Source organism: Hyperolius riggenbachi, chromosome 5, assembly GCF_040937935.1.
Source record: "Hyperolius riggenbachi isolate aHypRig1 chromosome 5, aHypRig1.pri, whole genome shotgun sequence".
NCBI classification, from domain to species: Eukaryota; Metazoa; Chordata; class Amphibia; order Anura; family Hyperoliidae; genus Hyperolius; species Hyperolius riggenbachi.
This window is the reverse complement of record NC_090650.1, coordinates 432,573,079-432,598,173: the sequence shown is the minus strand read 5'-3', so window position 1 is coordinate 432,598,173 and position 25,095 is coordinate 432,573,079. Positions and strand designations below refer to the sequence as shown.

Genomic DNA, 25,095 nt, shown 5'->3' with positions numbered 1-25,095 from the left:
TACAGAAGGAAAATTAAAATGTGTCAGTTCAGTTCTACCCCACAGCATACATTAGATATACACTCACCTAAAGGATTATTAGGCGCACCATACTAATACGGTGTTTGTCCCCTTTTTGCCTTCAGAACTGCCTTCATTCTATGTGGCTTTGATTCAACAAGGTGCTGAAATCATTCTTTAGAAATGTTGGCCCATATTGATAGGATAGCATCTTGCAGTTGATGGAGATTTGAGGGATGCACATCCAGGGCACGAAGTTTCTGTTCCATCACATCCCAAAGATGCTCTATTGGGTTGAGATTTGGTGACTGTGGGGTCCATTTTAGTACAGTGAACTCATTGTCATGTTCAAGAAACCAATTTTAAATGATTTGAGCTTTGTGACATGGTGCATTATCCTGCTGGAAGTAGCCATCAGAGGATGGGTACATGGTGGTCATGAAGAGATGGACATGGTGAGAAACAATGCTCAGGTAGCCTGTGGCATTTAAATGGTGCCCAATCGGCACTAAGGGGCCTAAAGTGTGCCAAGAAAACATCCCCCACACCATTACACCACCACCACCAGCCTGCACAAGGCATGATGGATCCATGTTCTCATTCTGTTTACGCCAAATTCTGACTCTATCGAGACTCATCAGACCAGGCAACTGTCTAATTTTGGTGAGCTTGTGCAAATTGTAGCCTCTTTTTCCTATTTGTAGTGGAGATGAGTGGTACCCGGTGGGGTCTTCTGCTGTTGTAGCCCATCCGCCTCAAGGTTGTGCGTGTTGTGGCTTTACAAATGCTTTGCTGCATACCTCGGTTGTAACGAGTGGTTATTTCAGTCAACGTTGCTCTTCTATCAGCTTGAATCAGTCGGCCCATTCTCCTCTGACCTCTGGCATCAGCAAGGCATTTTTACCCACAGGACCGCCGCATACTGGATGTTTTTCCCTTTTCACACCATTCTTTGTAAACCCTAGAAATGGTTGTGCGTGAAAATCCCAGTAACTGAGCAGATTGTGAAATACTCAGACCGGCCCATCTGGCACCAACAACCCTGACACGCTCAAAACTGCTTAAAGAGAAACTCCAACCAAGAATTGAACTTTATGCCAATCAGTAGCTGATACCCCTTTTACATGAGAAATAGAATGCTTTTCACAAACAGACCATCAGGGGGCGCTGTGTGACTGATTTTGTGCTGAAACCCCTCCCACAAGAAGCTCTGAATACCGCAGTACTCTGGGCAAACTGCCACAATGTAACAATGTTCACAGACAGGAAATGGCTGTTTACAGCTGTCTGTAACAGCCAGAACAGCTAGAAACAGCTACATAACCTGCCCACAGTAACAATGTCACCATGTAATAAATGTCAGAATGTGAATCTGGGAGAGGAAAGATTTTACAATGAGCAAACACTGACTAAATCATGTATACATAATTATTGTAAAAATGAAGCACTTTTTTTATTACATTATTTTCACTGGAGTTCCTCTTTAAATCACCTTTCTTTCCCATTCTGACATTCAGTTTGGAGTTCAGGAGATTGTCTTGACCGGGACCACACCCCTAAATACATTGAAGCAACTGCCATGTGATCGGTTGATTAGATAACTGCATTAATGAGAAATTGAACAGGTGTTCCTAATAATCCTTTAGGTGGGTGTATACAAAACAAACAGTAGGGTTTTTTTAAAGGAACAGCATCAGTCTTTTATTCTTCATTAATCTCAGTCTCCTTTATTGCAGTCATATGAACAAAGTATCCAATCACAGAACCAAACAATGCCTGACACGTGTTTCACGGGCAAAAGCCGCTTCCTCAGAGGCACACAAATATGTTGTTATCACAAGTAGCCAGAATAACCGGATAAAGAAGACCGCAATCTGTGATGCTGTGTAAAAATGTACAGCACCCTAGTGTGCTATCCTCCAAAGCAGGAGCGTACTTCATGGAGACTGATATTAATGAAGAATAAAAGACTGATGCTGTTCCTTTAAAAACCCCTACTGCCTGTTTTGTATTTATCTAATGAACCTGAACACTACATGTTTTTATATATAAAGGTAACATGAAGTGAGAAGGATATGGAGGCTGCCATATTTATTTCCTTTTAAACAATCCCAGTTGCCTGGCTGAACTCTTTGGCATCAGTAGTGTCTGAATCTCACACCTGAAACAAGCATGCAGCTAATCCAGTCAGACTTCAGTCAGAGAGCCTAATCTGTATGCTTGTTCAGATTACAATTGCACTCAAAAGTTTGCATGCCCTGGCAGAACGTATGATTTCTTAGCCATTTTGCATAGAATATGAATGATAACATTAAAATGTATCGTTCACTCGTGGTTAGTAGTTGGCTGAAGTCATTTATTATCAAACAACTGTTTTTACTCTTTTTAAACCATAATCGCTAAACAAACTACCCAAATCACCCCTATCAAAAGTTTACATACCCCAGTTCTTAAAGAGACTCAGACATGATAAAAATAAAAAGAACCAATACTTACCCGGGGCTTTCTCCCACCCCATAAACACGTCTGAGTCCCTCGCCGTCCTCCTGCGGTCTGCCGTTCAGCCATGATCAGCCCCGGTAACAGGCTCAGTCGTGTCAGTCTGGGTCTATTGCGCAATAGGCCCGAGCATGGGCAGAAGACACAGACTGATCTTGACTGAGCCTGGTACTGGGGCTGAACGGGAGACCGCAGGAGGACGGCAAGGGAATCAGACGTGATCCCATTGACTTTAACTACTCCCGTACCAGCAGTCTCTGCCCCCTTAAAGAGAATCTGTATTGTTAAAATCGCACAAAAGTAAACATACCAGTGCGTTAGGGGACATCTCCTATTACCCTCTGACACAATTTCGCCGCTCCTCGCCGCATTAAAAGTGGTTAAAAACAGTTTTAAAAAGTTTGTTTATAAACAAACAAAATGGCCACCAAAACAGGAAGTAGGTTGATGTACAGCATGTCCACACATAGAAAATACAACCATACACAAGCAGGCTGTATACAGCCTTCCTTTTGAATCTCAAGAGATCATTTGTGTGTTTCTTTCCCCCTGCATCTCTCATGCACTGAAGTTTCAGGCTGCTTGTTTCTTCCTGCAAACAGCTTTGCCCTTGTCTGTAATTCTTCAGTATGTGAAAGCCCAGCCAGCTCAGAGGACGATTTATTAAGCTTGTAAAAGATAAGAGAGAAGCTGCTCTAATCCTAAATAACACACAGGCAGTGTGCATAGAGGGGCCTGGAAGGGGGAGTTCATAGCAGAACCACAACACTGAAGAACTTGGCAGCCTTCCAGACACAGGCCGACAAGTCTGACAGGGGAAAGATACATTGATTTATTACAGAGACAGTGATAGTAGAAAGTGTTGCAGTAAGCCAGAACACATTAGAATAGCTTTTTGAACTTGTAGGATGATAAAAAACAGGATGCAATTTTTGTTACGGAGTCTCTTTAAGGAGCAGAGGCTGTTGGTAAGGTAAAACGCCCCCTCCCAAAGAATTGCCGCACATACCTGCCGCTCTCGCCAGTCACAATGCTGTCCCAGCGCTGCAGGCTCCTCTCTGCCATTTCTATAACGGCAGAGCGCTGTCAGCCTGTCAGGAACCTCGTTCATTGGCTACAGGCGCTGTCTATCAGTGGGAGGTAATGTGATTGGCTCTCCATGATCACGCGGTCAGGAGCCAATGAAAGCAGCTCCTGACCTGCTCACAGAGGGGAGCAAGCGAATTGTGCCGGGTGCAGACCGCAGCAGTAGAATCTACGTCCAGTCAGAGCCACAGCACCACCTGCTGGAAGGAGATTTGTACTGCTTCGGCCCGGAAGCAGTTCATTAAACTACCTTTCAACTGCCTTTTCGAGCAGATCCTTTGACATTTATTTTGCTTTCCCCATGACTTTTAATCCAAAAAACATCAGTGCAGCACTGGATGAAATATGCACGGGTCTGTCAGGAGTCCATAAACTCATTGATCTTTTAGAAGCACCTGCTAATTACAAGCAAACAGATCACAGGTGAAAATGGTTACCTTTAATAGTAATTGAAACCCATTTGTGTCAAGTTGTGTGCATGTTATCAGGCCAGATCTCCAGGGTATGTGTCATCATTTGGGCAGTTTGTGTAGCGATTATAATTTGAAAAGAGTAAACACAGTTGTTTGACAATAAATAGCTTCAGCCAACTACTAACCATGAGTTAGAGAAACGTTGTTGTGTCATTATTCATAGTCTATGAAAAATGGTTAAGAAATAATTTATTCTGCCAGGGTATGGAAACTTATGAGCACAACTTATACGGCTACAAGTTATAGAGACCGAGGATCAGCAGGACAGCCAGGCAATGTGTGTGATTTAAAATCAAATAAATATTGCAGCCTACATATCCCTCTTACTTCGGGTATGCTTTAAGTGATCTAACGTGAATACAGCCCCCTGTCCTTCGACCTGCAAAAAAAAAAATGTCTACATAGCTGGGGCTTCCTCATCCCCATGTGGGCTGATCAGTCCCCCAGCGTCCTCCTCCACTGCTTCCCTTCAGTGCTATTAGTCCCGGTACTACTGCGCAGGTAGAAGTACCGGGACTAATATCTGACTCCTCTCAGTCAGCCTGGCTCTACATTGCCGGCAAGAAGGAAGCTTGTTATCTCTCCTCCCACATACCAGCTCCTCACTGATTGGCTGCGGGCAGTTCAGAGTGACTACAATAGAAGATACAAAACCTCACCTCTCTGAAGAAGCTGCTGAAATCCGATCTAATCTATGTTCTGCTCACATTTTTATAAATCAAACTAGCTATGATAGTGCAGTTCTGCATACACCATTTCAGGCAGAGGAGTAAGGGAGGAAATTACATCAGGATTGGCTTCAGTCAGAAGCAGTACAGATGGAAAATGCCTGGAACAGTTTTCTCTTTATTTGCGATGTAAAATTCACTGAAATCAAAATGTGGACAGTACAATACATCTGCTATGTAAGTAGAGCAAGTGTTTATCTACTTATATATGTGGGTTTTTTCCAGGGATAGTATGGCGGTCCCTGCTGCTTTATTAATAATTATAAACTCCTCCAAGCTGCTACTGAATAAACTATGGAAAGAGTTCTGAGTACCGAGTTCATAGCAGAACTTGTGATCAGTGTTTTTCAAGAGAACAATTCCAGGAGCTAATGAAAACCATTACCTCTCAGGATAAGCTGTTTGATTTCAGCCTAGCAAAGTCTGCAGCAGTCAGTTTGTGTGAGCGGAGCTGCCCTTTAATGTCCATTCTCTGAAGGTCTCTCCTCATCAGATGTGTCAGAGCCGGGGGTGTCACTCGCAGACCAGCATGGCCAGGCAGGAACTCAAGTGATTTCTTCTTTCCATATTTAAACCGTTGACTTCATTACATTCCAAGTCTGCCTCCGTGTGGAAAATGTATGTTATTGCTGTGGAAACCGAGCCTAAACATACGGGAGAGCATACCGCTTCTCTCACACACTGCATAACACACATATGCAAACACACTGCATCACTCATACACCGCACACCGCATAACAGACATACATAAACACACCGCACCACATGGTTACATCACACCTACCCCCTGCTTCACACATACATAAACACACTGCACCACACGCTTATATCACACATTCCCACACCCTTCAACACACATACATAACACACTTCACCACACACACCCCTGCACCACAGGGTTACATCACACCTACACCCTGCTACATACACACACACACACACACACACACACACACACACACACACACACACACGCTGCACCACATGCTTACACCACACCACACCCTGCATCACACATACACACACTTACATCGTTTATCACACTTACATAAACACACTGCACCACACCCTGACACCCCACATCACACACCCCACATCACACACCCCACATCACACACCCCACATCACACACCACACATCACACATCACACACCCCACATCACACACCCCACATCACACACCCCACATCACACACCCCACATCACACACCCCACAACACACACCCCACAACACACACACATCACATCGCACACACACACACACACACACACATATCGCACACACACACACACATATCGCACACACACACACACATATCGCACACACACACACACATATCACGCACACGCACACACACACACACACACACACACACACACATATCACACACACACACATATCGCACACACACACATATCGCACACACACACACATATCGCACACACACACACATATCGCACACACACACACATATCGCACACACACACATATCGCACACACACACATATCGCACACACACACACATATCGCGCACACACACACATATCGCGCACACACACACACATATCGCGCACACACACACACACATATCGCGCACACACACACACACACACATATCGCGCACACACACACATATCGCGCACACACACACACATATCGCGCACACACACACACACACACACCTATCACACACACACACCTATCACACACACACACACACACGCACCTATCACACACACACACACACGCACCTATCACACACACACACACACGCACCTATCACACACACACACGCACCTATCACACACACACACGCACCTATCACACACACACACGCACCTATCACACACACACACACACACACCTATCACACACACACACACACCTATCACACACACACACGCGCACCTATCACACACACACACACCTATCACACACACACACACACCTATCACACACACCTATCACACACACCTATCACACACACCTATCACACACACCTATCACACACACCTATCACACACACCTATCACACACACATACATCACACATATACACACTTACACCCTGTATTACACATACATAAACACACTGCAACACACACACACACACAGCACCACACCCTGACACCCTGCATCACACATACACACGCACACACTGCTGCATCACACACTTAAATCACACATACACACCCTGACGCCCCATATCACACACATACAAACACTGCAGCACCACATGCTTACATCACACACACTTACACCCCGCATCCATCTCTCTCTCTCTTATACACACACCCTACATCTATAAAGTATTCGAATGGTGCAAAATCTCTTACTTATCACCCCCTGGAGCTGTGATTAAGCCAATTTTTCCACTTCCGTGTAGCATTTTAAATACCGTGAACAGATTGTGTAGACTTCTGCTACATGGAAGTTGTAAAATTGGTCATTGGTTGGGCAGTCAAAATTTGGATGTGTATGGCACCCTAACGCCTCGTACACACCTTCAATTTTGAGTGGCCAATGACTGAATACCATGAGCAGATTGTGTAGGTAACCCCTCATGCTACATGGAGGTGGTAAAATTGATCAGTTTACCCAATCAAAATTGAATGTGTGTACCAGGCTTAGCATTTTATTTGAGAGGGGGATAGAGCAGATTACACTCCCGCGCAAGTTCTGAGTTCTGCTGAGGTCACGCACGTGATTTGGGTCATCAAAATAGAATTAAGCTCATAAACATTCTTTCGCTTGTCCATTGGTGATTGAAGTAGAGAAAAGTCGACCATAATCGTTAATGAAATTGAGCATCTTCAGCCTGACTGTCCATCTGATGCCTTGAAGTGATGCCAGGCTGTGTTTTACACTCAGTGGAGTATAAGCTGGTTTCTACGTAACTTAATTTTACTTAAAACACAAATAGAGAAAACAAGGCGGACTTGTGTCATTAGACGGAAGAGGAACTTGTGACTGTCCTTGACTTGCGTCTTCTGAAGAATGTTTCCAGTGTGCCGGATTCTCCATAATCCTCTTATCTTCCCATGATCAATGCGTGCCCTGTGCCCGAAGCGGGGATTCCTATGTCCCGTCATCAATGAGCTCTCTGTCGTGGTGTCCCGCCCGTCCGCTTGTCTGTTTCTGATCTCTGAATTAGCGCATTTGTCTGATGGAACAAACCCAAAGCGTTCCTTGCAGCTCTTTCAGAGATAGGTGGACGTCTTGTACCGATGTCTGTTCAGTACGTGTTCTGTATGTCGCCGGAAATACAGCCCACTGACGCCAGGACAAGTACAAAGTGTGAGGCCACGTTCACATAGGCGTTTTTGTAAAAATTTAAGCGCGGGCAATTTTATCAAAATCGCCCTTAAAGTGCTTGTGCAATGATTCTCTGGGCCAGATTTATCAAGAGTGTCTGAGCCAAAATATTAGTAGGTTTTCAGAAATCCGTGCAGAACTGTCTCAGGCATCTTAAGAAGTTATTAGATACTCCTAAAACTGTTGTATAATAGGAGAAGCTAAGAAGGTCTCTCAGACAGTGCAGTGTGTGAGGGGAATTGCTGTTGCTGAGGTAACCAACACACCTGCTGTATTGATAGCAGCAGGCTCTGAGAAGGAATTCGGCAGGGGGGAGGAGCTCATCACTAATCATGTCTAGTCTACATCTGTAGAACTGCTATGAAGCACTTCTTAATCTGCGCCAGTTTAGGGATGGATATGCACTTCTCTTAACTGTAGTGCAGCTCTAGAAATTCATGCTAAACTGCCACTATTCCCTAGGATTTAAGAAGGTTCTTATTATCATGCAGAACTGTTCTCCCTGCTGGTTAGAACATAAGAAGAAAAAACTGTCGGTAATGTGTTGATAAATCTCCCCCTCTATGAGAGAGTTCATATCAGAGTTCTTTTGTGATCCGCTTTGAAAAGCGGTGCTTGGGCCATTTTTGAGGCGATTCCTCCTCAATAGAAGGTAGCGGAAAAACTCAAAATGCTCACAAAATCGCTTTGGCAAGCGATTTCGTGAGTGTTTATTAAAAAAAAATACATTGTATTTATTGTTTCTGGATTTTTTTCTGGATCAAAAGTCAGAAGTGCTCTGCAAAAGCGCTTACAAAAGGTCCACGAAAACGATCAAACGCGCAGAAAATCGCCACAAAACGCTTTAAAAAAAAGCCCACTGCGGACGGACACGCGAGCCAAACGCAATGGGAACAAGGCCTTACTCAGGCTATATATAGACTATGTTTACTTTATTTAGACCTATTTATAGGGTTCCTGTAACCTTTAGTTGGATAATTACCTCAGTAGGGTGGTCCAAAGATTTCCTCGATCTTCTTATATCCTCTCCTGCGCTGCGCTGGGATCCTTTAAGCCACAGTTGTCAAACTCCACCAACTCTTACTCCAGGCACCTAAAACTCCTCCGACTTAAGTTTATGAAATCTGCGACTCCAAGTATTCAAAATTACTTTGACTCCACATCCCTTGCAGGGCTATGGAGTAGGGACAAAAATCCGACTCCTCAGTTTATGAAAACAGTGACTCCAGGTAGCCAAAAATTGCTCCGATTCCTTGACTCCGAATCCAAAGCCCTGCTGAAAGGCCATATCCATGCCGGTGCATAGGATGGACTGAGAAATAGAGAAATGTGTTCTACTTGATGAAGCACAGCTTTTCTGATTCAGTCCCATCAATTAATTTGAGCTGTGCCAAAAATGTGTGAGGACCTCGTCCCCTTAGGGCTGGAGTTCAGCATCCCTTCTCTAAACAATCTTCGACGTATAAGATGAAGATTGTTCTCTGCCACAGTCCCCTGTGTAGGAGCACGGCTGTACTGCGCAAGTGCAAAATACGGCCTGCACGGTAGCACGCCTTTTATTATGCAAGCATAAACACACACTGGTGCCTGGCCACTTGTAGGCTTGTGGCTGCAAAGATGCAGTGGTCACGGAGGATCAGGGAAGCCTCAGCAGTATCCACTCTCTGTAGTTCTGTAACTGAAGAATCTTGGCTGTATTTTTCCATAAATATTTATAGAACTCACTACACATTCAGAAGCAGGGGCGTAACATTAGACCCTGCAAGGGATGCAACCGCAGGGGGGCCCAGAAGCCGCAGGGGGAGAAGTTTCTTTTCACTGTCCTGAGACTGACATCTAAGGGCATGGAGATAAAAAGATTTCTGCTCTCTGCACAGTTGTTCTAATGACTGCATCTGCTCAGCCACTGATAAGGGATCATACAAAGTTTTGTAGGCAAAGATTTGTAAACTGTCCCTATTCAGAGTGCAGCAGGCTCTTGTGTATAGTGTCCCCAACCTCTCTTCCCCCTTTGCAAGTGCTGTGTAGTGATGCTGGAGGAGTCTGCAGAGCCAGTTCTGCTCCATCTCGTCTGTCGGTTTTCTGTATGGGTTTCTACACCCTGTGTGCGTCAGTATGTGTGAAAACATGTTTTAGCAAAGAAGCGAATGTAATTGATAGAGAAAATGGCTGCAGTGCTTCAATGCTGGCTGTTTTTATCTGCATGGGGAAAACACATTTAAGTGTGCACTAGCCAGTTGAATAACATTAGTTCTCAGTTTACCTGTGCAGAAACCGGGGGGGAGGTGGGGGGGGGGGGGGTTGGGTCGGGGGGTTGTAGGGAGGGGGGGGTTTGGTCGGGGGGTTGTAGGGATGGGTGCATGCATCCAAATTTTTGCAAAAATTTGTAAACTGACACAAATTAAAAAAAAAAGAAAAAGGTAACTTTAAGCAGTCAGATGGGATTATGCTGTCTTAAAGGACCACTATATAGAAAAATTGTAAAACTTAAAATGCATGTGTATGCATATTTATAAAATGTGCATTTGTTCCCGAATAAAATACACTATTAATGATTTTTTTTCCCTATGTTACCGTCGCATACACTTGGCAGTACAAATCTGACAGGTTTTGGACTCTTCTGTCTCGGCATGGGGGATTCTCAGGGTTTTCTTTATTTTCAAAAGCACTAACTGAACCACAGTTTCTCTGTCCAACTGCTAAAATAGCATACAAGTTAATATTGAGGCTGGCTCGCATCCTTATATAGATCCTTTCCCATAAAAAATAGAATACTGAGAACCCCCCATGAGGAGATAGACTAGTCCAAAACCTGTCAGATTTGTACTGCCTACTGTATGGGACAGCAACATGGGATAAAAATAATTTGTGGTACATTTTGCTCTAGGAGAAAGGTGGTACTTATAAATACGTATTTTATATTTTAAATTTTTGCTGATAGTGGTCATTTTAATGTCACTAATCCTTTCTTTGGCTATGTGATGTTGTCATTGCTGTAGGTCTGCCAGTGTTTCCCCCGCTCTCTGTGGCCTTTATAAGGCCTGGTATACTGTTTAATGTGCATGTTTAATCCTCAGCCCCCCTATATGCTGTGTGCCCAGAAGTCATCTCTTTCATATCTTGTCCGCATTGGTAATCCCCTAGTTGTATTTCTCTGTTAATTGATTGCACATTTAGGAACGACACAGAACTGCAGAACAGATAAATAACCAGCAAGTGTCAGTGAGAATAAAAAGCGACTAGCAGCGATGACAAATATATATCCAAAGTACAACTTATACATCCTGTAACCCCCAAGAGACCCCCAGCAGGGGGCGACCTGCCATAAATCCACTGAGATCGGAATTTCAGCATTTCAGATTTATATCCAGTAAATCTGCCAAGACGATATGAGAGGAGGACATTTTTGTGGGGTTTGCTGACTCATAACCCATCCCTATTGAAAAAATTGTAAATATGTAAAATACATAAAAAAATGTGCATATCTTGCAGAGCAAAATGCACTATATATTACTTTTTCCCTATGATGCGGTCACAGAGGAAGGTAAAAACCTGACAGATTTTGGACTAGCCGATCTCATGGAGAGAATATGAATATGGTAGGATTAGATTGTGAGCTGCTCTAAGTGACAGGACTATGTACTCTGTAATGTGCTGCAGGAGATGTCAGTGCTATATAAATACATAATAATAATATGGTAGGACATTAGACTATGACTATGGTAGGATTAGATTGTGAGCTCCTCTGAGGACAGTCAGTGACATGACTATGTACTCTGTAATGTGCTGCAGAAGATGTCAGTGCTATATAAATACATAATAATAATATGGTAGGACATTAGACTATGACTATGGTAGGGATTAGATTGTGAGCTCCTCTGAGGACAGTCAGTGACATGACTATGTACTCTGTAATGTGCTGCAGAAGATGTCAGTGCTATATAAATACATAATAATAATATGGTAGGACATTAGACTATGACTATGGTAGGGATTAGATTGTGAGCTCCTCTGAGGACAGTCAGTGACATGACTCTGTACTCTGTAAAGTGCTGCAGAAGATGTCAGTGAAGGAGAGCTGTACAGACACACGTTGCTAGGAGGGATGACAGTGCTGTGCATGACGGAGCAGTTTCCTGCGTCATCTCGGGGCACCTGGACACACTATATTTTGACAAGAGGGCTCTGATTGGCCGTATCTGCAGAGTGTCATATAACGTGTGTCCCTAGCTTCAGTTATAGATGAACAGATTCTGAGGATCTGTCAGACTCAGGTGATGTATTATATGATTATTATGTAGTGAAGACACAGCGCTAGTTTAGGGATTGTCAGTGAGAGGCTAATAATTCTGAGTTTATGCTAATTTTATGTAAATTAACCCAGCTTGCAGTTTGAGCCACTGAATGCAGCAGTTTGGTCCAGTTCCAGGTTTCATAAATTAGCATAATATTTGCATCAGCTCACAATCCTCAGCATGTCATTTAGCATCCCTACTCCAGATATGTAGTCATGTCTATTCAGTTGTAATGGGCGGTTTCAGAAAGAAGAAGGCAGGTGTGGCAGGAGGAGAAAGGCAACTCCTACAGCAATGTGGGCCTCTGTGTCTCAGAATGTGATAAAAAACAATTTCCAAAGGTGGCCATTAACGTTACAATGATGCGGATGACCGATAGTTTCTGCCACTTGACCGGAAACGATCGGTCGTGCCCAATAACCGTAGCAGATGGGTGCACAAGTCAAGTGGAAAAATCACGGCAGAGTGCTGCTCACAATTAGAGTTTGTATCAGCAGATCAATCGAGGTAGAAGTAGAGTGCCCATCCATTGTTAAAAACACCATTTATTCAAAAACTGCACAGGCAATGGAAGGTGAATAGGCAAACCATTCCTATCTGAGAGAGGGAAATACAGACTGGTTGTGCCCAATAACTGTTGAATCTCTGATAACAAATCCAGTCGATTGGCCACTAGATTGTACCGTGAATGGCCAACTTAAAGTGAACCTTGAAGTGAGAATGCCATAGAGGCTGCCATATTTGTTTCCTTTTAAAACAATACCAGTTGCCTGGCAGCCCTGCTGATCTATTTGGCTGCAGTGGTGTCTGTATAACCAGAAACAAGCATACAGCTAATCTTGTCAGATCTGACAATAATGTCAGAAACACCTGATCTGCTGCATGCTTGTTCAGGGGCTATGGCTACAAGTATTAGAGGCAGAGGATCAGCAGGTTAGCCAAGCAACTGGTATTGCTTAAAAGGAAATAAACATGGCAGCCTCCATATCCCTCTCACTTTAATAATGATATCTCAGGATGACTGCAGGAAAAGCGATGCTTTCCTATTTCTTTTACTGGAGATACTTTAAAAGTGTATTTCCAGTCTTCTGACGCATCTTTTTACACTTCAGCTCCAGAATGTTGAATAACACTTTCCACCTCTGTGTTTCCGTTACATTTTCCTGCTTTTTCTTCATTTGAAATCTGCTTTAGTCAGTCAAAAAAAAAAAAAGATTTTCCACCCCTGCACAATATTGTCATGCACAGATCTTTACTGCAGATCTGTTACAGCCCTGGCCCAATCAGCAGGAAAGCTCAAAATATATACCGCAGGCAACAGTGGCACTAAGACTATTTCCAATAGAGCGAATGTATCTGATGGGTGACCTGGTTGCAGATCAACCAGTGTATGGGCACCTTTGGGCTGGATCCACTCCATAAGCGCTTTTGTGAGCGCTTGATATTGCTGAGTGCTTGCTGAGCGCTTTTTCCCGTTTACTTTCATTAAAATCACGGTCAAAATCACATAAAATACATCAAATAAAGATTTTAAGTGATTTTTACCGTGATTTTAATGGAAGTGAATGGGTAAAAGCGCTCAGCAAGCACAAGCGCTCACAAAAGCGATTATAGATTCAGCCTTATGGTGTCTGTTGGCTCCATAAATGCTCCTTTTGCCTCTTTAACCAATTCAGCCTTCAGTCGTTTTCACTTTATGCATCCGAGCAATGTTCACCTCCCATTCATTAGCCTATAACTTTATCACTACTTATCACAATGAACTGATCTATATCGTTTTTTCCGCCACCAATTAGGCTTTCTTTGGGGGGTACATTTTGCTAAGAGCTACCTTACTGTAAATGCATTTTAACAGTAAGAATAAGAAAAAAAAGAAAAAATTCATTATTTCTCAGTTTTCGGCCATTATAGTTTTAAAATAAAACATGCCTCCATAATTAAAACCCACGTATTGTATTTGCCCATTTGTCACGGTTATTTCACAGTTTAAATTATGTCCCTATCACAATGTATCGCAACAATATTTTATTTGGAAATAAAAGAGCATTTTTTCCGTTTTGCATCCATCACTATTTACAAGCTTATAAAAAAAATTAGAGAGAAATATTTTATCTTTACATAGATATTTAAAAAGTTTAGACCCTTAGGTAAATATTTTTTTTTTTTTTAATAGTAATGTTTTTGGGTTTTTTTATTAAACATTTTATGTGGGCATTTTTGGGAGGGTGGGATACAAATAGTGTTTTATTTGGAGAAATATTTGTGTATTGTAATTTTTTTTACTTTTTGGCCACAAGATGGCAATCTTGAGTTTGTTCACATGACGTCACTCTAAGCGTACAATGTACGCTTAGAGGGACATAGCTTCAGAAAAAGCGTAGCTTCCGAGAGAAGCTGTCGCTTTTTCAGCGGGGGAGAGGAATCCAGTGATCGGGCACCATAGCCCGATTCACTGATTGCCTGGCTAACGAACCGCGGGCCGGGAGCGCGCGTGATCGGCCGCAGGAGCGCGCGGACGCGCACGTGACCTCCTGGACGTAGGTACTATGTCCTGAAGGCATAAATGGTTAAAGGACTTACGAGGCCTGATTTTTAAAAAATAAACAAAAAAAGTTAGATACCTGTGTGTTTTTGTAAGGCACGGAGGACGCCGTCCGCGCCCTCCGTGCCGTTCCGCCGGGTCCCTGCTGCTGAACATCCCCCCCCCGAACGACCCCCGACCGCACGGCCCGGGTCGGGCTCTCCAGCCTTCACCAAGATGGCCGCCGGAGCTGGCCGCGGCTGCGCAGTCCGCATAGCCGCGAGTGCGGCTGCGCAGCTCTAAGGCCAACTCCCCGATCCACGCTACTGTTACGGCGTCCTCCGTGCCTTACAAAAACACACAGGTATCTAACTTTTTTTGTTTATTTTTTAAAAATCAGGCCTCGTAAGTCCTTTAAAGGAGAAATGTAGTGAGAGGTATATGGAGGCTTCCTTATTTGTTTCCATTTAAAGCGGAATATAACCCTGCATTTCAACTTTGCTCTAAAACATTATTTACAGCATATTATAGGCAAAAATCATTTTTTTTTTACTAGACCAGCATTGGAAGGGTTACACAGAACTTTAAAGTTCCTGGAGATTTCTGCAGACACATCCGAAGCTGAAATAGATACATTTTGTTTACATAAATGTATCTAAGTGTTGCATGTGACTCACTCTCTCTGACTGAGAAGGAGCTTGGAGGACAGCCAAAGAGTGTGTAACATTTATCAATAGATACATTTAAACTAAATAGAATGTAACAATCTGAACTTCTGCATATCTCTCCACAGAACTTTAAACCTCTGTGTAACCCTTCCAATGCTGGTCTAGTAAAAAAAAAAAAATGCTCTTTGCGTATAATATGCTGTAAATAATGTTTTAGAGCAAAGTTGAAATGCAGAGTTATATTCCACTTTAAGCAATAACAGTTGCCTGGCTATCTTGCTAATCCTCTGCCTCTAATACTTTCAGCCAGAGGGCCCTGAACAAGCATGCAGCATATCAGGTGTTTCTGACAATTTTGACAGATATGACAAGATTAGCTGCATGCTTGTTTCGGGTGTGATTCAGACACTTCTTCAGCCAAATAGATTAGCAGGACTGCCAGGCAACTGGTATTGCTTAAAAGCAAATAAATATGGCAGCCTCCATATACCTCTCACTACAGTTCTCCTTTAAGCTGCCCCTGATCCCATCTTTCTACCTATCTCTGACTGGCTTTTAGGCTCGTACACAGGTCCAAACAATCTGCCCAACTATCATCTAAACTTGGTCTGTTGGAGGACAGTTGGTGTGTATATGGCTGGCAAACAACAAGATGACCAACTGATAACTCGTGGTTTGCCAGATCCTTCTAACAGATCAACTTGCACAACTATCGTGCAGGTTGGCCATGTGTCACCGGCGTAACCACCGGGGATGCGACCCCCTCAGCCGCAGGGGGGCCCGGGGCCCGCCAGCCATGTGCGGGGGGTGGGTGGGAGCGCTGCCACCCGCCCGATTGTAAGACCCCCCCCCCCCCCCGGCCAGGTGTGGAACTGGCCACAGCGTCTAATAGACGCCGGGCCAGTTCATTCCCCGCAGCCGCAGTTTGTCTCCCGGGAGGCAGAGCAGGGCTACGGCAAGATGGCCGCCGAAGCCCTGCTCTGGAGACTATTTGTGTCTCCAGTACAGTGCTTTGAGGGCCATCTTGCCGTAGCCCTGCACTCTGCCTGTCAGCGCGGGAGATGCGCAGGACTGTAGGATCATCGGGGATCTGAGGCCAGGAGAGGAGACTTCAGTCAGGCAGGTGAGTGAATTGGTTTTTTTTTTTTTTTTTTTTTTTACAGGTGCTGCCCATTGTACTATTCTCTGCTGTCTGCTGCCCACATTGCGATTTTTCTGGTGCATTACGATTATTTTATGGTGAAGCTGCCCCATTACAATTATTTTATAGTGAAACGCTGCCCCATTACAATTATTTTATAGTGAAACGCTGCCCCATTACAATTATTTGGTACCTTGGGGGGGGGGGGGGGGCAGTGATTTCTAGTTACGCCCCTGCCATGTGTGTACAAGTCTGGGGACCGGCACCTCCACCCCCCTTAAAGAGAACCTGTACTGAGTAAAAATATTTAAAATAAACACATGAGGTAACTTCAAATGAACATTACATAGTTACCTTGCCATCAGTTCCTCTCAGAAGCTCACCATTTTCTTCTGACAATAATCCCTTCCAGTTCTGACAATATTTTGTCAGATCTGAAATATATCAGTTGCTGTCAGTAAAATATCAGTTGCTGTCCGTTATAGCTGAGAGGAAAACTGATGTACCAGGTAATGTCCATGTTTCCCTATGGCTCAAGTGGGTGATGTTACAGTTTAACTGTGTGCTGACCAGAAAGCTGTTATGGGTAATGGCCATTTTCAAAATGGAGGATGGAAAATTCCCTTGATCACAGTGAACAAACAGGACGCGGGACAGGAGAAAGACACTGAGGAGTAGACTACATAATAATAATAATTTCTTTTTTTGTATAGCGCCTTTCTCCTGTCGGACTCAAAGCGCTTGCGAGGCAGCCACTAGAGCGCACTCAGTAGGCAGTAGCAGTGTTAGGGAGACTTGCCCAATGAACTCCTTACTGAATAGGTGCTGGCTTACCGAGTCAGAAGAGCCAGGATTTGAACCCAGGACTCCTACATCAGAGGCAGAGCCCTTAACCATTACACTATCCAGCCACTTGCGAGGTAAGTATGACTTGTGTATGCTTATTTTGACTTTTCATTTTCAGTTCAGGTTTTCTTTAAGGACCAAAACATTTTTTGCATGGGGGGTGCTTTTAGATAGCCAGACAGCGGTATCCCCAGTATAGATAGCTAGGCATGCTAGGCATGGGTGTCCCCCAGTACATCCCCGGCATACCTGCTTGCACTGCCGCTAAGTCCTGGGTCCCAGCTTGATGACATCATCAAGCTGGGACCCGATATTAGAGGCAGGGAAGTCGGGCAGAGCGGAGGGGAGAGAGAATTGTCAGGTGAACATTAGGAAGGCGAGTCCCGATCCTCTTCTTCCCCCCCTACCGCCGCTGCTTACAGTGATCACTACGATCGGCCGACGATCGTAGTGATCATGTGATCAGGAGCCAATCACCATGGCTCCTGATCAGTGAGGGGTGATGTTGGCTGTCATATGACAACTTAATCTCCCCTCTCGCGCACGCACGATCGTGCCGCATCAGGTTTAGGCAGCCACAAGTGCGGCGTAGGATTTACGCTTGGCGGTCCCCAGAAGGTTAAACAACTTTGTTGTTTTTGAATACGGACATGTTGTGCAGTTTGTTGTTTAGCTTGTGCACACAGTTGTTAATTTGTCAGTTGGTTGGCGTGTGTGTTCGTACTTGTGCGGTTGATCATGTTGTGCGGTTGGTCGTGCATTATGTTGGATGTGTGTATGAGCCTTTACAGATGACCAGAGTGGAGTTTGAGGAATAATCTTCAGCAGCTGTGGGCTTATCTCTTGGAATTGTCAGTAGTGATATTTCCCTGTAGCAGTCGGTCTCCTGCTCCTTCCATGACTCCACAGCGAGGGTTGTGAGCTCTCCAGTTGCACTCACCAATTATTGGTCTATTCCACATATTCCGCATTTCCATCAGGGTCGGTAACACCTGCCGCAAGCGGGAGTAACCGAATTCCAGCAGCATTGTCTGGTTACTCGTGCCTTTGACAAACTGACGTACGGATAGGAATAAGCCCAGCAATATTAAAGAGGTCCTGTAATGAGATATATAGTAGGATGCAGTCAATTATTCAGTATACCCACTTCTACATTAAATGTCCTGGTTTCAGCATCAGAAACACTTCCTATATCTTTATATTGCTGTATGTTGGTAGCTAGCTCCGCCCACCCAGTGATGTTTAGCCTAGGCTGTTTATTATGTGGAATTCTCCACAGTGGTTGGTTGTGTGGTTGTCGTGTAACTGTAGAGACATCACCAATTCCGAACCTCTACTCAGTGTTTGGATGGCTGTTGCTAGACATTGAGCGGCAGTGACCGGGACTAAAGGTGCATACACACATCAGACTATAGTCTTTGGAAAATGAAAGATCACAGACCAATCTTACCGCCCTTCATGTAGTATGAGAGCCATACCTACACAGTCTATTCTATGGAGTTGAACTCCACATCAGATAAAATCTTTGCAAGATGCTGCACACACAGATGCTGTACAGACACAAAAGATCAGTATCTGCAAAAGATCTGTTCCTGCCAAAAATCCATTCCTGCAAATTGCAATGATAGTCTATGAGATCTGCAGATCATCATACACACATGATTTAACTGACATTCATCTGCAGATCAGATCCACCAGGATGGATTTTGTGATCTGCAGATGATTGTCTGATGTGCAGCATCTTGCAAAGATTTCTGTCTGATGGGGAGTGCAGCTCCATAGAATAGACTGTGTAGAGTATGGCTCTCATACTACATGGAAGGGGGTAAAATTGGTCTGTGATCTTTCATTTTCCAAAGACTATGGTCTGATGTGTGTATGAGCCTTTAGTGTACAGCAATCTCAAACAGCCATGTGTAAAGCTACGTACCCAAGATGCGACTTTTAAAGCAATTTTTTTTCCCGCGACCGGCAAAAAATTGTGCGCCGATTTTGCGACATGGGTACGTGTGCGCAATTATAGGCCCGTTTCCACTAGAGCGAATCTCCATGCGTTTTCTGCATGCAGATTCGCATAGCCAATAATAGTCAATGGGACTGTTTCCACTTGTCAGGAAAACTGAGCATTTTACTGTGCAGGAAAAATCTGCACAGCGGAGCCATCAGCATTCGCACACCGCAAGGCTAGTGTGCGATGCGCATGTAATGTAATTAATAGGAAATTTGCATGCGTTTTCGTGTAAAATCAAAAAATGTAAAATCATTTTTAAAGCACACGGGCACTGATGTGGTTAAATTCGCATATTTACAAAGATACACAAAAATGCATGTGAATTCACATGAAAATTTGCAAACAAACGCATGCAAATTCGCAACCGCATTTCCGCAAAAAGAAATCACAACGCTCTAGTGGAAACGGGCCCTAAGCGAACAACGGTTTACGCCCCACTGTGAGTATAACTATCACGGCGGATTGTATATTTTAGGATTCCAGGTGACTCCTCCACAAAGTGCAGCAATCGTTTTAACTCTAGTTCATGCCCATAGTGTGCTCCCGCGGGTAGGGAGATGGATCGGGGAACGCTTGTTCGTTGAGTTGCATCGCTGAGGGTTTCCCAATTCATCTATCAGTGAGTAAGGGCCTTAAAGAGAACCAGAGAGCAAATGAGCAAGAAGACCTCTCTGCTGACAACGTCCTATAGGTCTTCCAGGTGTGAAAGGCCTTTACTTATGTTTATACTGTGTCATTCTATGAGCTGGTGCCACTTTTCTCACCCGAGCATTGTGAGTCCTGCTGTCCTGTACTTGTGACCTCACGCAGAATATCTCTGTTATATTAAACTATGCAAAATGTGTCCAGTCTGTGGGAGAAAAGGGGAAGCTTCACCAGCAGGGCCGGCGCTACCTTAGTGGCAACCTGGGCAATTGCTCCTGAACTCTGCCGGCACCCGTAGATCTCCCCCCAAATTGTGCTCTCAAGGACCCCTGCAAAGTTTTGGCAGCATAGCAACTCCCCTGTTCCGGTGACTAGGGATGATCAATGACATGCAAATATTTCCAAGCTTATGCAGGATTATGTAAATTTGTATGCAAATCTATGCAGCTTAAAAATGGACCAATCATTTTAAACCTGAATGGGACTTGATTGATCCATTTTCAAGATGCATAGATTTGCATACAAATTTACATAATCTTGCATAAAGTGAATCATCCCTACCGGTGACTGTGCTGCTCTATAATGGCTTCTGTCCGGATGAACCAGCGGCGTCTCGTGCTTTTGGCGACCTCCCATTGCAATTGGCGGTTTTCATCCCTGCAGGAAACACAAAGACGCGGCCGTAATCGTCCCTGGACGCCTGAAACAGCGGGAAAAATCAAGATCGGAACACCGCGTTCGTGCAAATGCCGGTAAAAGCCCGATACAAACGCTCCCATTCACTTGAATGACAAGTCCCGGCCGCCGGCGTAAAACGCCCACCAAGCATCCGTGTGAACCAGCACTAAGTCTGTGTGCTCTTGTCCACCTATCTGGTCTCCTTCACTCATTGGCTGCCAAGGAATGGAAGGGGGCGACCCCTTTGATCTTCTGGCCACATGACCACATTATACATTACAAGATGCCCCCATTAGGGTTCCCCCCTCCATCGTCTTCAAGAAAGCCCTCAAAACTCATGTTTTCACTCTGGCCTACCACCCCTCACTAGTGCTCTAAACCCACAGCTGAACTCTGGTCCCCTACCTCTCGTGTCCCTACCCCTCCCTCTAGATTGTAAGCCTTCGGGCAGGGCCCTCCTCCTTGTGTCTCCTACCTGATCATGCACCTCCATTACCGTACACCCATCCTATGGATCTGAGTGACCTCGACTTGCCTAATCTCCATGCTCCATCCAGTGACTAACTAAGCATTACCTTGTACTCATACTGTGCTGTGTGATCTGGTTTGCATGTATTCCTGTATTGTCATTTTGCTGTATGTCTCCCCTAAATATTGTCTGTAACCTAAACTAATGTCCAGCGCTGCGTAATATGTTGGCGCTTTATAAATACAATACAATAAATAAATTATTATTTTTTTGCCACAAAATCTCAAATGTTATCCGGAGTCTCCACTTTTTTGGAGCTGCTAAAAATACTGAAGTTTGGGAAAATATGTGACAAGTGTGACTCTTTGCCCCGCTGGATATTATTCTGTGACTGCTGGGAATTATTCAGCAGCTGGAGTGGAAAGGCCGTCGAGCTCCCATGGCTCCGCTGTGTCCATGTATGGCCCGGTCCCCCCTCCCCCCCTCGCCAGCTATTTATATACGCGGCGCATATAGACACCCTTTCACTGCCTGGCTGCTCCTTCCACTCGCTGAGCGGAGGAAACTCGTACACACAGATGAGGTTATGAGTGGGGTCTCCTTATAACTGAGATCATCGAGGAATTGCACGATTGGATGATGTTTTAAGTTATACTAACTTTATTTAAAAGTTTTTCTGTCTTAATAACGACATCCGAGTAAAGGACCACGATTGCAAAATGTTTATTTTAGAATATACGTAGACACGACACTTCTCCCAGAGCAAACATGACTATAAATTACTATTCTCCTTTAAAAGTATTATAAAAAAAACTGACAGGTTTCGGACTAGTCAATCCCCTCATGGGATTCTCAGTGCAGTATTCCCTTTATTCTTTACATAAGCACTGCCTTGAACAGATCTATGTAAAGATGCTGGCCCGGCCTTCCTACTCACTTGCACACATTTCTGGCAGTTGGACTGCGCAACTGGCACTCAGGAAGTTCTTTTGAAATTAAAGGAAATCCTTAGAATCCCCCATGAGGAGATGGGCTAATCCAAAACCCTTCTCTGAGGACAGTCAGGGACATGACTATGTACTCTGTAATGTGCTGCAGAAGATGTCCGTGCTATAGAAATACATAATAATAATATGGTAGGGCATTAGGCTATGACTATGGCAGGATTAGATTGTGAGCTCCTCTGTGCACAGTTTTGTTAAATGTATATGTAATCCAGGATTATCTGCACCTCATTGCCCCTGTCTGTCCAGCACTGCAGTTTCTGCACCTGGTTTTTCAGAACCAGCGATCCTAGAGACAAGTTTGACCTTCATATGGTGCGAATGACAATAGCCTACAAAGAGTGGGTTATTTTAGCCCTGCGCTTAGCTTTAGATATACCCTCATATCTGCCGGTCTGCGTCCAGCTTTGTTGTTAGGGAAATGTGCGAGGCATCCCAAACATGCAGTGTTATTTTTACAGCCAGGCAGCTGGCGCTCGCATTTTCCTCTGTGCGATGCTGGCGGACGGGCTCTTTCCATACGCTCAGCCTATAGAGAGGGAAGCGAAAGTCCCGCTGTCTCTTCCTGTCTGTAATACGGGGAGAGTTATCCCTCTCTGAAGGACTGCGGTGCGCTCGAATAACGTACGGCGGGGGGGGCAGCACTGCGTCCAGGCAGATCTGCACCGCCGTGCAAATAGTTTGCTTTGGAATCTTCTGACTTCAGTTTTTCTGTAAGTTCTTGAGATGATGGCGAGAGTCCAACGCTAACAATCCACATAGCAGAGCGAGGAGGCGGCCGTTCCGCAGCCCTGCACATTCACGGCGGCTTTGTGCGCGGCTCGGTAAGTTACTCATCACACACTCTTTCCTGGGTCTAGAATGGAGCTAACCGAATCTTTGTTTTTTTGTAGTGTAGCTACAGATCTCAGAGTTCCCCGCTGCCCCTTAGCTGTCTGAGCATGCTGGGATTTGTAGTTCTGGCACAGCTCACAGCCACCTTGGCATTCTCAGCCGCTGTGAACTCCTTGCATTTCTCTTCAGAGTCTTTACAGAACCCGGAGGGATTTATCAGAACTGGCGCAAAAAGGAGCAGAGGCCAGATTCTTATTAGTCTCTTTGATCGCTGCAGCGCTGGTTTTGATTTAATTTTCCTGAAAAATTGGCCGCACTGATACTCAAGTATTTGAGATTTGTTTAGTGCTAACAGGTAGATCTTTTCTTGTGAAGTTTTTTTAAGATGGCTATTACTGATACAGCAGTATTATTGTGTATTTATATAGTTCTGAGATCTTCTGCAGCACTTTACAGGGTACATAGTCATGTCTCTGACTGTCCTCAGAGGAGCTCACAATCTAATCCTACCATAGTCCTAGTCTAATGTCCTACAATATAATTATGTATGTAGTACTGACGTCTGTCCTACCATATTATTATGCTTTATTTCTATAGCACTGACATCTTCTGCAGCGCTTTACAGAGTACATAGTCATGTCAATGACTGTCCTCAGAGGAGCTCACAATCTAATCCTACCATAGTCCTAGTCTAATGTCCTACAATATAATTATGTATATAGTACTGAGGTCTGTCCTACCATATTATTATGCTTTATTTCTATAGCACTGACATCTTCTGCAGCACTTTACAGGGTACATAGTCATGTCACTGACTGTCCTCGGAGGAGCTCACAATCTAATCCTACCATAATCATAGTCTAATGTCCTCCTATATTATTATTCTGTATTTATATAGTACTGACATCTCCTGCAGCACATTACAGAGTACATAGTCATGTCACTGACTGTCCTCAGAGAAGCTCACACTCTAATGGCCCATACTCACGAGGGACTTTTGTCGCCTCAACACGCGGCGCGCGCGTGTTGCGGCGACAGGTCGCCCGTGAGTATGGGCCGTCGCACGCGCGCGTGCCCCCGAACTGTCGCCCGTCGCTATGTCGCCATGCGATTGAAACTTTCAATCGCATGGCGACAGTCGCTGCTGCCCCCCCGCCGCAACTGTCGCTAGTCCGCGTGAGTACGCGGACTAGCGACAGCAACCTCCATTGAGGTTCACAGACCTTCCGGTGAGCTTCCGGCGGGGGGAGGAGGAACGTCAGCGACAGCTTCCGCCTTGCCGCTGGTCCCTCTTCCGCATGTGTACGCGGAGGGACCTGGCGAGAAGCTGTCGCCGGCCTGTCGCCCACACGCTCACGTGTGCTGGCGACAGGCGAGTTTTGCAGCCCGTGAGTACGGGCCATTATCCTACCATAGCCATAGTCTAATGTACTACCATATTATTATTATGTATTTATATAGCACGGACATCTCCTGCAGCACTTTACACAGTATGTTGTTATGTCACTGACTGTCCTCAGAGGAGCTCACACTCTAATCCTACCATAGTTATAGTCTAATGTCCTACCATATTATTATGCTTTATTTCTATAGCACTGACATCTCCTGCAGCACATTACAGAGTACATAGTCATGTCACTGACTGTCCTCAGAGGAGCTTTCAATCTAATCCTACCATAGCCATAGTCTAATGTCCTCCCATATTATTACCGGCATTATGTATTTATATTGCACTGACCTCTTCTGCAGTACTTTAGTCATGTCACTGACTGTCCTCAGAGGAGCTCACAATCTAATCTTTCAGTAGTCATAATTTATAGTACTTATTGTTGTGCAAGGCGTTAAGGTGGAATTGATTAACTATTATTATTAATTACTCGTAT

The 25,095-nt window shown here is 44.5% G+C and overlaps 1 protein-coding gene across 1 annotated transcript in view; it reads left to right on the top strand.

Moving 5' to 3' along the window:
- Window positions 1-25,095, top strand: part of PTK2 (protein tyrosine kinase 2) — a 341,550-nt gene that overhangs the window by 256,197 nt on the left and 60,258 nt on the right. The window lies entirely within an intron of this gene.